Here is a 16,249-nt window from a genome sequence, read left to right as displayed (position 1 = left end):
AGCAGATGATCCAACTGGTTATTACTGGGCAGTACTGGCCCCTTAGTTACTATGAAAGAAGACAAGAATTCTCGTAGAGCAATGGCAATATTAAAACAACTAAACATGATGTGATCTTTTTTAGTTCTTTATACTTCATTACCATTCAGTAAAGTGTCACCTTCTGTCGATGGCACTGGGATTGTGAGCTGGTATCAGTGTCCAAGACCTGTGAGCAGTTATACATCAGTCAGAGGGAAAAGAACTGGACAGCTCTTCTAACTTTGTAACTTTCAAGGTTTTGCACTGCCCCAAAAAAGCAAATGGAACCAAACCAAACCAAACAAAAAAAACAACAAAAAACCAAACCAACCAAACAAAAAACCAAAACTAAACCAGAAACAAAGTACCCCCAAACAAACAAAAATGACTTGGGAAGCTTAAGATCATGTTTCAGATTTATTGAAACTCTCTTATCCCAATAAACCCTGCTTTTCCTGCATTAATGCATTAACAAAAATAAAAAAGAGTGAAGACACAAAGCTATAGATGAAAGAAGCAACAAACTTTCCTTCTTCCAAGTGGGTTTGGAAGCAGCCACCTCATCCTGTCCCTAGGTCAGCTCACTCTCTTCAATGTTTTGCTATTCTTACCTTCTCAGCTCCTTTAAACATGAAAGGCACAGTTGAAAGGGAATTAAAAAAAAAGACATGCTAAGGTGGTATAAATCTATTATTTGTACAATTATTTATTGACTTATTTTGGTCCTCTGTGTTATCTGGTAGCATCATTTGCTTTATTTTTCATCTGGATTGAGGCACTCTTCACAAAACCCTTCATTACTTTTCTTCCATTTTATTTCTTCTGTCCCCCCTCCCCACACCCTGTAATTGTGGGCTGTGCTCACTCGCAATATTTCCAGCTGTTAACAGACTGGTTGACTTTTTTTACATCAAGTAGCAGCTCTGTAATTGGAGACCTAAGAGTCACTTAATATAAAGATCACTGAGAATCATAAACCATTTTCTTCTTGACCTTTTCTACCAAAATATTAGCTTCTGAGTCAGCCTGCTTTGAAGCTACAGAAGCACTACATTTTGTCTTGTTGATTTCTGGCTTCAAGCAAGTATTTTCTTCCATTTCCTCCTATTTTTAGCATCTGAAGGCTGAAATTCTACAATATGCTATTGCTCTTTTATTATTTTTATGCAGGAAAAATGTCAGCACATCAAAAGCTCACTGCTTTTAGTGTGTTTCACTTGAGATCACTGGGAAAATAACTTTGTAAGTCTCCTTATTGAATCATAAACCGTGGGCGCTACTAAGAATACTTTTCACAGAAGTTCTGGGATCAGTCACTTGAGCATCAGTTTGCTGGTGATAAAAATCTATGAAAACCCTCAACACTTGAGAGAGGAACTAAAAATGAACATTATCCCAAAGGCAAAAGGGTATCCAACCAAAACATTGTTTCTGTGTATAGCTTTTGAAAGTCTTTTGCTATATAGATTATTTTTTCCATCCATTATACATTTTTATAATGTATATTTGTATTTGCACAATGTATATCAGTATTTGTAATGCAAATATCTGTACACAAACATATACACATATACTTGAGTAGCTCACCTTCTCCCTCTCTCTGTTTAGTTAGCAGTCTTAAATCTTCCAGCCCTGAAATGATTTTTGCGACAATCCATACTTCTTAGGCAAACATACAATAGTTGTTTGTAAGGAAAAAACAGCTTTAAGTTTCTAGTAATTCTGAAATTTTTCTGATCTTTGGTTAGTAGGAAAAGTGGGATGCTAAGTCACTGTAGACATATTTTGCAGATAGAGACGGAGGACACGGCAGCTTCCCTGCTGTCTTTGGTGTGCTGCCACCTAAATAAATCCCCCTTCAGTGCATAAAGCTACTTACCTTGTGGCCATAGAATTGCAGCTGTGGAAAGGGTCAGTCTCCTTATAGCATGCACAGGTATAATTTCATACAGTCTGCATCACCAGCTATAAATGAAAAAGTTAGAAGAGCTCCTATTTCCCCACACTAATCAATAATTCCCTGTCCTACCACCTGGCTAGAGGTGTTCACTGAGGTCTTCAGAGACTGAATGGAATGAACATCTGAGAAGCCTGTGGTAAGCAGAAAGACTTAAATATGGCAGGAAAAGCCAGTACAGATTTTCCAGAACTTCATTCAGTTTACCACTCGTTAAGTTTGTGTCTAATGCAGTGCAGAAATCAAATATGTTAAACATTTAGAACAGGTCTACTAAATTGCCACCTAGTGGTGCTGTAAGGAAGCTAATGTCTCCAGCATGCTCATCTGGATCAAAAAATACCACTCTGCTTTTTGTATTTTTATACAACAATATTTTTATCCCGGTATCCATGCTCGCTGGCCCTTTGCCTGTAGAGAGACATTGTCAACCAGGTGCCTCGAATTGCCAGTGAGTGGGTGTGAGTCCACCTGTGCCTGATTAGGACAGGCCCCTATTGGGCATACCAGGGGGCCAATAAAGGTGGGACACACACCCACAAAACTCAGCTCACTCTGGTGCAAGGCAGGGAGAGGCCAGCAGCTCGTCGAGCTTCAGGAGCAAGAATGGCTCCTCCCGCTACATTTGCCCATTCCCATGGTGAGGATGGAGGTGTGGCAGGCAGAGCACAATTTCCCTGCCAAGGCAAGATGGGGCTGTTTGGACTGCTAGGGAGCCAGAGGCAGCTCACAGAGGACTGAAACACTCAAAAGGAATTTCTAGGCCCATCAGCCAGTCTGCCCAGAGTGAACAATGCTGCCAGATAGCAGTCTCATCCTACTAACTCTACTACTCATTAATTTTTGCTTTTTTTCACAAAAAACAACCAGCCAAACAAAAGGTAAATATTTTTATATAATAAGAAATGAAAGCTTTTCTGACCATCAGTAAATGAGTACAAAGTTAGCATTTTTGGCCTTCCAAGACTCAACTAACTCTATTGCAGGAAGCACTGTACTCTGCTGGGGTATTTTCCCACCTTCCAGTCTCATCCCACCTGAGCCATATGCTCATCCGCACGTTCTGTTGACACAGAACCAAGCAGATGGGAAACAACAAAGCAGCACAAGTGGAGCAGTAACTTTGCAATTCTTTTTCTGTGATTAGTCATGTATGTCTGCCTAGAGAGACTCACAACAATTTTCAATATGATAAGCAAAGTTTTTAGGGGTTAATGGCACCCTCAATCATTTCACCAACAATTGGCATGGGGTGCACTGGATAAAGCTGATGCTCCCAGGAGGTGGAGGCATTAGAAGCTTTGAATTGGGAAGCAGTCCTGGAGTGGGGGCTGCAGGCTACATCTCTGGGAGGAATCATCAGTTGTTTCAGAGGTAAATCAATCCATGGCAGCAGAATCCAAAAGATTCATCTTTCTCCTCCATCCCATCCACCTGCTGGGACCAAGTGTAACTAGAATAGACATCAGCCCTGGGAGACAGACTCAGAAACCCTATTGCACCTTCACGGAGATCCTGGGTAGTTTAAGGTGTCACAGGAGTATGGTATTGGTCTAAGGATTGCTGCATAGCCACAAAGCTTAATCCTGGCCAAAGCACACCACCCCTTTACAAATCACTGGGTCCTTCATTAAGATATTGACACTTTTCACATCTCCTGTCTTCTTGTGTTGAACTGAAAGCCCTGTAAGTCAAGGCCATTGTTTCCCACAGAATAATTAGTTAGACAGGTCGAGAAACCTAGCTGAGGAAGAGAAAGCAGAGATGGGGCAAAAGATGGGGGTTGGGTAGCAATCAAAATATTAAATTGGTGACATGACTATGGTCTGCCATATCAGCTTTTGTAACTAAAGTACAACTCAACATATATAATGCCATAGTGCTGTTTTTTTGTTTCATATCGCTTTTGGCCTGGTTGACCTAAATCTGTTATAAGGTACAGTCTGATGTTTATTTGTCGATATTTTCCCCCTCCTTTTCTATTACACATCACTTGTTTCAATGTGTGTGAAACTCTTGTTTCACATTGTGCTTTCTGAGGAAATCCTGCTGTTCAGGATTGAGTCAGTTTAATTTGCACCTTGTTTCTTTTTGTTTTACATACTTAATTTGCACACTGCTTTGTTTTAAATACTTACTCATTCCCTAGGGTCTGACCTCACTTGATTAACTTACTCATATTTTATTTCAATGAAATTGTCTGTAGTGAGAGATATCGCTACCTTTTTTTAGAGATAGTGAATAGCTATCTCTAAACTGTTCTTTTTTTAGTTTTTCTGCAACATCACAGCTTCCCTTTATTTACTGCGGAAGCACAGTAATAAAGGAAGCTGTAAACACACGCCACAAACTGACATACCACTATAATCCAGAGTACCTAGTATAATAAAAAGGCATGCAATTGAAAGGCATTTTACTCCTTAATGTACTTCTAGGTGATTTGATCCTTAGGGACTATACAATAAAAAGTGAAAGATAATCAATACGACACTGTCTGAGAAATTAGAGGTTTAACCGCATACCCATCACTGATAAAATTATCCAGGGACAGAGTGCCCTATAAATGCAACAAGCAACAATTAATTACCTGTTCCAAACCCCAATAGTTGGTAAGCCACAAAATAGCATCTCGATGGCTACCACTCATTTGAACTGTAGTTTGTGACATGAGTTTCCTTTTCCCATAGCCTTTCCTGAGCTGGTCTCCTCAGGGTTCAGTAGGATTGGCTTTGACTCAGGGATTAACCATAGAGTCAATCTGTCAGTATTCTGCTGTCCCAGTAGCCCCCTGATTTTTCAGATCCTGTTCAGATTGCCATGCCAAATGGCATCCACACAACACTGGAAAACATGCCTTCAATTTTGGGGGCTTCATGCCTGCAGTAGATAATACTGAATGCCTTCAAATACCTCACTTGGCAGCTTCTGCTGCAGTTTCCAGGCAGGAAATCCTAGATCCTTCTGTCTTCAGATACACAAATAGCTAGAGTTAAAGGCTTGAGATCTTGTTGGATGGATCATTCATTACATTTTTGACTTGAGGTTTATACAGATACTTATGAAACTACCAAATGTTTCCTTTAGGAGAAAAGTGTAGTCCAGTATAACCGTGCTAGCCTCATATAAGAGAAGTAACCATTCAGTTGCCATGTGTAGACAATATGTGGCAGCCTGAGGGTTGTGAGGACTCAGTTGCATTGGCATTGAAATGGTGTGATGGTTCCCTGTCTCTGTTGTGGCATCTTATATGGCTATGAAGTTTTTACACAGTTAAGAGCAGTCAGAATTAAGATGTGCCCCCCCACAATACCAAACCGTTTGGTTTTACACCTGAGGATGTAAATTACCTACAGTAACTATTCTGGCAGAGAGCTGCCTAAAGACTTTTAAAAACTGAAAAAGAGCCAGACACTTAAAAACAGCCCACAGCCTTTTTGGCCAATTAGCACACCTCAGATAAACTGCCAAAACAGGGTTTTCACAAGAATTTTTGAGAGGTCTTAAAAGATACAAGCAGGGCACACACAGTAACACAACAATCATGATCTCAAATATTATTTTTTTTTTAATTTGCAGAATGATTTTCAGTCAGAGGGATGTAAAAGTTGAAATAAATGGGATGTTGGGAGTTCTAAATTTTCAATAAAAATTATGTTGCATACAAAACAAGTTTGACCCCTTATAACCATGAGTTAATTTATTCAGGTTTTGTTTTCAGTTTGTGTGTGTGCATCACCTCCAGGAATAAAAACAGCTAGGAATACTGAAGTCAATTCCTTTCTGTCTTTCTTTAGAGGGAACTGGTATTTATAATGACCCTCCAGTCAGCTTTGTCATGTTAAAATGAACCATCTGAATTATTGTTTTTTGCCTGATTTCACAACCAGCCCTTTGCAACCCACAACACTGCCAGTAACTATCTAACCAAGGGCAAAAATTTCTTTAAAGTCTAGATCAGTTTATGTTGGATAACCTTAACACCTTTCAGCAGCAATAGAAGTTAAATAAAACTCGAGTGAAACAAACCACTGAATTTTCAAAAAGCCTTATGTATCAGCTCTTCTTTCTCTCCCGCTTGAATCCTGTAAGTAATAACTATTTTATGGGCTTTTTTTTCCTTCTCTTTCTATGTCTTGCTAATACTGTCTTGGCTTAGATGCAAGTTTTAAAACTGATGGTCTTTCAGACACAGCAAAGTGTCTTATTAAAAAGCCAGTAGATTTCTAAAGCTATGTGTAAATTATATGTCTAAAAACTTAAGTCAAAAAAATTTATCAATATATCTATCAGTGTATCTATCGAGTGTATTTCTGATGGTCTTTTCATATGAATTGAGAGAACAAACTCGTCTTTTTTGGAACATCACAGAAATAAAACAGACAGAGACAGTATCTTGCAGCTTGAAGTCTGTTTCCAGATACCATTTCATATACATTTTTCTTTACTTTTCCATGACCATCTCTACTTACTGCTTTCTAAAGAAAAATAGTATGAGCTAGATAGGATTTGAGGGAGGAGGACAGGCTGCCTATGCTGATTCTCCATTCATCACCTTTTCAATCATCTTTTCATTCCCTCACTCAGAAAAAAAAATAAAAACCTTCGCAAAACACTAGCTAGGAAAGTCCTCTTCCCATATGTATACTGTTGGGGTAAAATAAAATATTTTCACTGTCTGGTTCAAATAACTATTTAAAGATGTATATGTATTCCCATCAGTTCTTTTTAAACAATGTATTAGGCAGACAAAGCATTAATAATATTCTTAAAAAATGAAACTTATTCTAACCTCTGACAGCAACAGAACTGTTCAGCTGCCAAGGGTATCCAGGTTGAAAAAAGCTTTGCAAAAATGCTAGAGATAGTCCACTGATGCATACTACCAGGATAAATCCTTTATTATATAGTCCTCTTTGTGCAATAGTGATACACAGGCCTAAATTCTGAAAAAAAGATGTGTGATTTCTTTCTAGTCCTATGTGCAATTCAGGCTGCAATGTGACTTCAGTTCCACCTCAGCACTCACTGGAGTTTTACCTGTTCCAAGGGCAGTACAGCTCATCCATGACAGGGCTGCAAGAGCTTTGTGCCCCTTCAAAGCAGCTTAGAAAAAAAATCTCACTACTAACCTTGACGAAAGAATTATCAAAACTGTAGAACAGCTCTGTTGCTGAGCTAGAAATCAGAAGGGAAGAAAGGATCCACTCCCAGCTGCTCTATCGTCCTTTTTCCAGTATTTGACATAAAACATATGCACCAGCAGAGGGCATTAAATGCCTCAATAAAATGCAGATTGATAGACGTTTTTGAAAGGAAGGGGAAATTCTTCTGCTAGCTTCCTTAGGATATTGGACATTATATATAACTAATCAAAACCTTAATACAAACTGAAATACCCCAAGCACAGGGTCTGCCAGGTATTTCTAAAGTTCTCACTCTATCCAGTAGCTCCTTCACTTGGAAAACCAAATAAATAAGTTTTCACATGTAAGCAAACGGTGAAACTAAACTCCTAGAACTGAACACATACCTTCCCACCTAAACAGCTGAATTTGAGAAACAACTAAGAGAATTATCTTTAATTTTAACCTACTCATTGCTTTGTTTTTGTTTTAATTTTCCCTACTGCCTAGCTAGCATGCTGCAGCCTTTTTTCTGCTGAGTGGACCATGAGTTTAGGTGCCTTTCACTTTAGTATCATGAAGTAATACTGAATTTCATCAGCTGAGGAGCCAGACTTTGGGATATCATTAGCTATAAAAATATGGCACAGCTGGGACTAATTTGTAATTTTAAAGTTATACTAGAAATGTAAACACTATTGCTTTCATTTTACAAGTCTGGAGTCTCATACAGGAACCTCTTTTTTTCCTCCCATCTCAAAGAGTTTAAGATGTAGAGAGTCCCTAACTGTATATACAAAAACTATAATCTTCTATAAAGCAAGAAAAATGAATGCAGTAGCTAGGACAGAAAACAATGACTGGGGAAAACATAAAGCAAACAGCATTCATTATAGTTCTCAGCAGACAAAGTTTAGAAATGTGTTTCTGAAACAAATTAAAAGCAAAGCTTACTGAATATATTATATAAAATAACACATTTCTTTCTAGAAAAATACTGAATTATCACTGAAGTTGTCGATAAAAAAATGTAATAAATCAAAATGTAAAACATCAAGCAGTAAGAATGAAAAGTAATTTCACCAGTAGAACACCTTTTCCTACTTTTTTTTTTTTTTTAATATATATATGGGATGTAGGGAATATAGCAGCCAGTGATCTTTTTTTATTATATAAAGCCTACCAGCTCTTCAAGTTTGTAGATGAGTATGTAACTTTAGATCTTAGAAAATAAACATAACATAGGAACTGTTTGTTTACAAAACAGGGATGTGCAGTGATTTAAATATATATTTTTGGTTATTAGTAGGTTATGATAATATGTAAATCAAATGATGTAAACACCAAAAATCTAACATTTGGAAGAATAACATTTGCATTTAAGTTCAGCCCTAAAATTAAAATACTAATCCCTTCTGTTTCAGTCAACCAGAGGAAAAATATCTTTCCAATAAAAGGGTAAATGCCCAGAGACATATACAAATGACACGCTGACATTTTACGTATGCTTTCCTTCTGCTTGTTTCAGAACTCTGCAAGACACTTTGTTAGTTGTGAGCAAAGTCCTTGTCCAACTAAGCCTAAAATGATTCTAATGTTCAGCATCATCTACACTGCTCTACGAAGAGGAAGGACTGTGCCAGAAAGCAAAGGCTAAACGGTCTTGAAAGTAGCTGTCCTGATAAGAATATATATTAATGAGAAACTATGGGACATTACAAATTCAAACTCTAAGGTTAATATGTCTAGTATCTGAGATGTAAAACTCTCTATGGCAAGGAAAAAAAAAATTACTTTGCTTTAAGCAGACCAATGTTTAGTGACTTCTTGCCATAAAGCCTGTAAATCAATGAACTAGAACTCAGCCCCAAGCCTGTTTCTGGGTATGGGCCCTGCAGTCCCATGCTGTGCTGCTGGAAAGGCTTACATAGGTGCTCTGAAATTTGAGCTATCAAAGTCAAAGACAGTTGTCTCAGGATAAAAAAAAAAAAAACAGCAAACAAACAAACAAAAAAACAACAAAAAAAACCCCACCACCCACAGAAAATCAAAAACCAACCAAAAAAGAACCTTGTGCTTCATTTTGAAAGGAAGAGATGGCAGGAAGTCTTAAAAAGGCTTTAGATTTCCTACTGCTTGCTTTTTTTTTTTAATGCCAACTGCATATCACAAACACTGTGTAACCCAATTGGCACACAAAGAGGTTAAGTTCATAGAATCATAGAATCATAGAATCATAGAATTAGCCGGGTTGGAAGGGACCTCAGAGATCATCTAGTCCAACCCTTGACCCACCGGAGCAGTTGCTAGACCATGGTACTGAGTGCCACATCCAGTCTTTTTTTAAATGTCTCCAGGGACGGAGAATCTACCACCTCACCAGGCAGTCCATTCCATAGCCTGATCACCCGCTCCGTGAAGAAATTCTTTCTAATATCTAACCTAAACCTCCCCTGGCACAACTTAAGACTGTGTCCTCTTGTCTTGTTGATGGTCGTCTGTGAAAAGAGTCCAGTTCCCACCTCGCTACAGCCTCCTTTCAGGTAGTTGTAGACAGCAATGAGGTCTCCCCTGAGCCTCCTCTTCTTCAGGCTGAACAGCCCCAGCTCCCTCAGCCTCTCCTCATAGGGCCTGTGCTCGAGTCCCTTCACCAGCCTGGTTGCCCTCCTTTGGACCTGTTCCAGGACCTCTACATCCTTCTTAAACTGAGGGGCCCAGAACTGGACACAGTACTCGAGGTGTGGCCTAACCAGCGCTGAGTACAGGGGAAGAATCACCTCCCTGGACCTGCTGGTGACGCTGTTTTTGATACAGGCCAGGATGCCATTGGCCTTCTTGGCCACCTGGGCACACTGCTGGCTCATGTTAGCCAATGCTTCTTAACTAAGAACTTCTGCAGAAATTATAATGAAAGACTAAGTATCTCTGTGGTAAGTTTTCATCTGTATTTTAACTAGTAATAAACTTACTGAAAAGTTATGCTGTCTACCCAAAACATTGGCTTTCAACAAATGCTTTGAATAGTTAATTGTTACCCCATCATTATCAGGGCTACGATTTCAGCCATGTTCTTCATTATAACACAATGGGGTTTTTTTTGCTAGAAAACAGATATAAGAGAGATGGCTAAGTGTTATCCCAGATTATAGCAAAGCCTGGACAAAAGAAAAATTTAGCCTAACACACATAGGGAAAAACCCACTGCTGGTGCCAAGATTAGTAACTGCAGGTCAATGGCAGCAGGTGGAGGGAGTAAAAAACAAGAAGTGAGAGTACTGTTGCCATGAGGAGAGATGCCTCTGCATCACTTGTAAACAAACACTTTAATCATGTTTGCTCCTTCATTAGCATTTGAACAATTCCTAAGAAGCTGGCTTGAGATATAAAGATGGTTTTAGCTCCTTTCTTTTTTATGCAGGTCCTGGATGGCTTTAACCAAAAGGCTTCTCATCTGAATAATGAGGATAAGAGTAACAATACTTCTCTATCTCAAATGACTGTTTGTTAGAATAAATTAGATGCTCAGATGTTATAGCAATGCATCCCAGTAACTTAAGAAGAATTTTCAAAATACCCACACTTACATGATTTTTAGATGCCTACAATTCAAAATTATCTTTCTGGCAATCATAAGCTGTTTGTATGTATGCAAGGAATTTCTGGGTGGTTAACCCCACAAGTGTGAAGAACACTTATCTGGAAATACTTCAGCTAGCTGGCAGCAGAATCTATAAAGAGGAGACTATTGAAATATTAAATGACCTACACTAAAGCTTCTCATGCAGTTTTGCAGCTGCAGGAGAAGCGACTGCTAGGATGCTTAGTTTGGTCGCTTCAAAATGTCTACAGTGAGGCTCTGGTTTGAAAAGTGATTATGTAAAAATAGCACTTCCTACTCAGCAGATCTGTTCTTGTATGCTTTAGTGGGGAGAGGGAAAAAAAAATAAAAATCACTGCATGTCTTCACTGCTGAGCCACCATATCTCTGGGGTAAGAAACTGCATCATACTTTAGTTTATGCAAGTTCATCAAAATCACAGATGTAAAGCTCTAGTGTACCTAAGCAAACCCATCATTTCAAAACTGTGACCTTTGAAATCAGACCTGCATAACCTCATTACCTTCAGCTGAATGGAAATGAATGAAATGAAAGAAATGCTTTAGACTGAAACATCATGATTGGATTTCCTCCAGCTTCCTATCACCCAAACTAATCAAGCTATTTCTCCCTCAGGTGGAAAATGAAATGAAAGAGGGAGGTAATGTTACTTTTTAAAAATATTTGGCATGTAGTCTCAAAGTATGGTGCCCATATAAGTTTCAAGAGGTTACATGAGGACTACAGAAGGCTAATAGGATGATAACAGCTGCTAGCACAGGGATGTAAGCAGTGGAAAAAACAGATTCATGCAATTTGGCCAGCCTGCTGTTCAGAATGTCAGACTCCTGAGTGACGGGGTGGGTTTTCTCACTATCCCGGCTTCCAAAGGATCAGTATTTCACAACAAATGTTCCTCTCTTAGGCTTTCAAAAGAAGTCTTTTTTACCAATCAGTGTGATTTTTTCCCCCAAGATGATCAGATGAAAAGGCTCCTATAAAAAGAGGAAAAAAAAAAAAAATAGTACAATTCTTAACACTAGAAAATGCATACTTAGTATCTGCCTAGAGATTTGAAGAATACTTTGATCATTCTTGCCAATTACATACCTGTTAGAGGCGAGTATATTTACATATTTAATATTCAGCTAAACTCCAAAAAATTCTTTGATCAAATAGACATGCCATTTATCCTCAAATGCTGTGCCAAAAATCTCATCTTTAGATAGCCTAATGTGTGAAGTGATGAATTTGTTTTTCAGTCTTTTACAGAAAGCCTTCAATTTTTCACTTCAGACTATAACACCTACCCTTTTAACAAGTGGATTGCCTCTCCTGAACATTATTATTATTATTATTATCTTTAAATAGAAAAGAAACAATATCAGAATGGTTCTCTTAGCATTTTTTGCCTTTTGACATGTCTCCACTTAAAAAACTTCTGAGAAGCAAAGCTAATGGCACTATGGTTGCAGACACAACCCTTTTCTAAATGAACAGAAATGTCTACATATTTCTTTCATCTGTGACACACTCCAATGTGCCTTATAGATGCAGATCCTGAATGACCTTCCCCAAGTCCCTGGAGCAATAGTCTGAGAAGTTCAACTATCCTTACAATTGCAAGTTCTGAATTAGGGCTTTTCTGCTCATTCCAGATAAAGATCACTTCATGAGTTTACAGGAGAAAAACATATGGGTTCTGACAGAAATCAGTCCAGCAACAGAATTTGGACTCAGGGCTGTTATGCTAGAGTCAGACATGACAAATTCCAGTGAGAAGTGTTGGATTTTTGTGATCAAATTGTGTTCTTACAGAATACATGCTCTCCAAGCAACGTCTAAGATTATAACTCTTTTTTCTTCTTCTTTACCAAGCTTTCTCTCAAGTCTCTTCAAAAAACTCTTTCCCAAAATGAGAATCCACCCATGTATTTTATTCAGCAGAGATGCAAACACTGCATCACAATTCCTTTATGCATTTAGAATGTAATATTTGGCTTTGAACCCCAGGCTGGGTCTGGTAGACATTTCAAGAGTGGTCTTAACTTTTATTGTGGAAGTACTGGACATTCCTCTCTTTACAGTACCAGACATTCCAACAACAGAGGGTTGAGACCATTGGGAAGTGAGGCACACAGTCTGATAACCAAACTGCAATATCTCTGGAGTCAGTGTCAGGAAAGCACTTGAAAAACAGACCTGAAATTGAAGCACCGGGATAGAGTCTATCAGAAAAAAAATAAATACAAAACAAAAATTTAAAAAAAAAATACAACAACCCAACAAGCAATCCACTGTTAGAGATAGAGTAAGATTTTATGTTCAAGTCCTACCAGAATTACTCTAGTATTTTTGCAGTGTATTCCTTCAGATTGCTGCTTTGGGCAGCAAGTGCTTGAGGCTCTTCTGTCACACCAGATTAGGCTGGGATCCATGTGCCCCATTAGCAGCATTCAGGACTTACTCAGGAATAAACTGATTTTGTAGGATTGTTTTCAAAATGTGAGATGGAACTGTATTGACTTCTTTAAGCATGGACACCAGAGTGTGACAATCTCTAGGGTGTGAAATAGACAATGACAATATTAGAGAGAAACAAGGACAAAATGACCAAAAAAATGCACTTTTGAGCGTAGCAATGTTCTCATCCTCACTTATCACAAAAATATTTTGGAGGTTACAAAGCATTTTTTCTTACCAATTATTAGATTAGCAAATGGTAGAACTTACTGAAAGGATACAAATAATAGTATCAAAAATGTACAGCCCTTAGCAAGAAGGTTTTAGAGTTCTCTCTTCAAATCACTACATCATTTTTAATTTTTTTTTTTTTTTTTTTAAGTCAGAAGACTCATTTTCTTTGCAAAAAATGTTTTTTCTACCTGGGACAAATTTGTAGAAACAGATTTACTGAGAAGAATTTTGACATTTTCCTGGCAACTGCCAGTGATGCCTGGTGAAAGTAGCTAAATTTTGCTTTAGAAGAAATCTGCAAAAACTCATGAAAACAGCTTTTGAACTCATCTAAATGTCATTCCCCTAAAGACAAATATAAATAGAAATGTCAGGATTGTAATTTTTTACTCACTTCAGGAACCTCATTTGGTGTACTGCCTATACAGATTAATATTAAACTTTTTGGAGGTTTTTTTCCACTAAGAAACCCACATCAATTTTAAGTGTTGATTCTGTTTTTTTCTTTTAAAGCTTCCTCAACTGGACACCTACCATATAATTTTGCAAGGAGAATGTTTTGCTTCCAGTGATTTCAACTCGAATTCTCCAAAATTTGGTAGGATTTATCAAATAATGAAGAAATCAAAATGACAGCTATCCCTGTTTTGCCCAGCTCCCTGTGATCAGACTCAAGCAAGTAAAAAGGGTCCAAAGGAAAGCCAAGAGCTCTGTCTTATCCCTGCATCTCATGCATTACAGATCACTCACCTTTGCCTTGTGAGGAATGTTAAGGATTGTGGTACAAAAGCTAATACAAGACATTTCTATCATTTTGGGTTCCCTACAGTAGAAGAAAATGTGTTCTGTTTAGAGGAGCCCTGCAATACCACAAGCTTGGTATTTTTAGTATATAATCACATTTTTGGTTTTGAATTTGTGCTCCAGTAATAAAAAGAAAGTTGAAGAGTAATCTGTGTCCAACAAAGCAGCACGACAGGGACTGTAAATGGTGTATATCTGACAAAATTAATCTTTGGTGCAATGCTTTTTATATCCCTTGCTTTGATAGTTCATCTTCTAAATGAACTTTAGAAGCCTCTCATTTAGATTCTTCATGGGTATAACCTGTTTAAAGGTGCTAGAGATGACAACTTAATAAAGGCTGATCTTGAAAACTGAACAAGATGACAAGAATTTAGACTACTATTCTTGGTTTTTCTTTTCTTTTTTTCTAATTCTGAAAAATTTGTTTAACCTTGATGTGCTTCATTGTACTCTCTATAAAATAAGGGTAATGATACATGCCTATTCAATAGAGAGCTGGGAAAATAATTATCCTTACATTGAAAAGCTATGGAAATGAAAAGTATCATTACTTCACTGTCATTCAATTGCATTAAAAATTATCCTTCAACTTTCATTAAAGTCTTTGGTATTACATAGAACAAAAACGTGCAGAAGTAATGAATGTCATAGTATTTTATTTTCTATATGGTTATTTACTGATATGAAATGATTGGCAGGTCCAAGGGCTTTTAGAGAAACAGAGACTCACTTCTGTTTGAAGGAAAAATCCCTGTCCAACTCGTATCATCCATTTAATTTAGGTTCTTCCCAGCCATTTTGTAGTGTTTCAGGTCTGGGAGCTTTTGGATTTTGCTAGCATTACAATGCTTCTTTCATAATTGTACTGTGAAGAAAATTATCTAAAAATAAGCTAAAGAAATCAAGCTCTCTGATGTCAATGTCCCAGATATGAGGAGAACAACAGTATGATGCTGACTAAACACAAACCTCTTCATCTTTTTAATAAGCTTTCCATAATACAGTTCTGACATAGAATCATAGAATCATAGAATCATAGAATTGGCTGGGTTGGAAGGGACCTCAGAGATCATCAAGTCCAACCCTTTTACCACCGTTGCGGTTGCTAGACCATGGCACTGAGTGCCACATCCAGTCTCTTTTTAAATATCTCCAGGGATGGAGAATCCACTACTTCCCTGGGCAGCCCATTCCAATGCTTGATCACTCTCTTCGTAAAGAAATTCTTTCTAATATCTAACCTAAATTTCCCCTGGCACAATTTAAGACCATGCCCTCTTGTCTTGTTGAAAGTCGTCTGGCAAAAGAGACCAACGTCCACCCGGTTACAACCTCCTTTCAGGGAGTTGTAGAGAGTGATGAGGTCTCCTCTGAGCCTCCTCTTCTCCAGGCTGAACAGCCGCAGCTCTCTCAGCCTCTCCTCATAGGGTCTGTACTCGAGTCCCTTCACCAGCCTGGTTGCCCTCCTTTGGACATAAAGTGTTCCAGAATTTAATTTTTGTTAAATATGGATCTTACTTTAAGGCCTGTCCAAAGTCCCAGTGAAAATCTGTAACCATTAGGAGAAGTGACACATACCCCCCTCTTTCCTTTGTGCTCACTAATGACTGTGTTACTGAAAACAACTCCTGCAAAATCAGAAGCTATCAGCTGAAAGAGTACTATACTATATCAATATCAGAAGGTCAGAAGCTAGTTCAAATATCTAAAGAGCATTGTGATAGTTGAACTATGCAGATGAGATACAGCAATAAAGCCATATCACAATACACCCTGTTCCCAAGGAATTTTCACTCTATAATTAGGCAGAGGCAATAATGAAGATTTTGGGTATTACTGACCTTCACGAGAACACCATCATTGAATGTTACTGACCACTGTGACCCTTTGAAAAACAAGCTAAAAAAAAAACAACAAACAGAAGAGTGTGCAAGAACAACCCTGTGAATAGAGGGTGCTTAAATAAGGAAGATTACCAAAGTTATTTTCTTTTTAATTTTTATATATGTATATTTATAAAGTTTTTATGGCTTCAGATATAATGTA

Source organism: Calypte anna, chromosome 2 (assembly GCF_003957555.1).
Source record: "Calypte anna isolate BGI_N300 chromosome 2, bCalAnn1_v1.p, whole genome shotgun sequence".
In the NCBI taxonomy this organism is placed as follows: Eukaryota; Metazoa; Chordata; class Aves; order Apodiformes; family Trochilidae; genus Calypte; species Calypte anna.
The sequence above is the reverse complement of the archived record's forward strand: the minus strand, read 5'-3'. Positions refer to the sequence as shown.